Here is a 1384-nt window from a genome sequence, read left to right as displayed (position 1 = left end):
TGCTCATTTCTTATTTGATATTGATAGGTGATTCTACTGCACATTCAGGATGATTTAGGAATTACATAAAACTCCCTACAGCTAAGTGGCTTGCTGGGCGAGTTAGTTGGATATTATGTTAAAACAGCGTTAGAAATATGCATAGATAATGTGTGTTGTCTTCTTATCTGTCCGTGTTTCTAGCGCTGTTTTAACGTAATGTTCCTCCAGTTGTTTGCCCAATATTTATTGCGAACCAGTAAGGACCATACATCAGCAAAATTGTGCTGTAGTCGAGGCACTGGATAAGCCCGAAGTCACTCGTTTAAAATCTTAGCACACGCAAAAGCGAGGACACATAGGTGCGTTTACAAGGTCTTGTGTCAGTCCTGTGCGCAAGATCAAAGTTATTCAGGCTTGTGCGGCTGCTACCCTATCGGGAATATAAAAACGTCTGCAACCAGTCACACATCTCCTGCTATATTTAAAGTGTTCCTCTCTCTCATCCAGTCCTAAGCAAAGTACCTGTGTAAGAATCCCTCCTATCCTTGCTGTGAACACCTAACCTTCCAGATCGAAAGCACTCAGTCAAGGCAGAAAGGCTGGCTAGTTAGCATGTCAAAAATAGCATGAAGACGGGTGCATAAAACGAATACAAAGAGGTAGCAATAGGTAGAAGGAGCGCAGTCATAAGGCTGATTTGATCCGCTGGGGATGGATGGTTTTTATGCGCATACTAAGAAAGCCAACAGGTATTGCATGTTGGGAATGGAAAGCAAAATAGCTATTTATTGTATATTTCAGTAACAGCTAAAAACCACCAGACCAGAGACAAATAAAATGAATGGTAGCTCATGATAAAATACAAAGAAACCCACATGCGACTGAAGTGGTCCGAACGTTTTTTTTTTTTTTTTTTTGTCTTCTGTAGTCGTCTTATAAATTTTGCTCTTAGATCCAATTTAAATGCGTTTATGCAACTGAGCTTTTCTGTTTTTACTTTGTAATCGGTGTCCAGTAAAATGTCGAACTGTGCTACCTGGGGAGAGAGCCTCTGTCAGACTATGAGCCGTTGGCTTTTTACTCCGTTTTCTCTGTACTGAGAAAAAAATGAGAAATAAAGAAAATATTAAGGTGTACAACAAGGGTTAAATCTACCTTCCGAAGGTTCGATAGTCTGTATAGCACATCCATTAGTCTCCACCAACGCCACCAGTCTCAATAGCCATGAACATAGGAGCGTCCAGTCCCAGAACGAAATTGCCACTCAGCGTGATCAAAGGGTGAGGCACATTATGCAGTATCCCGCTTATGCGTCAACGTTGCTAGACTGAAGGACTTCATTTCGGTAACTACCATAAACGTTATGGTCTAAGTATTTTTAAGTCCGAAATACACTCAGTTA

The sequence above is a fragment of the Amblyomma maculatum genome, chromosome 11 (assembly GCF_055883805.1).
Source record: "Amblyomma maculatum isolate TAMU_Amacu chromosome 11, ASM5588380v1, whole genome shotgun sequence".
Classification (NCBI taxonomy): domain Eukaryota; kingdom Metazoa; phylum Arthropoda; class Arachnida; order Ixodida; family Ixodidae; genus Amblyomma; species Amblyomma maculatum.
Note: the sequence above shows the minus strand (reverse complement) of the source record.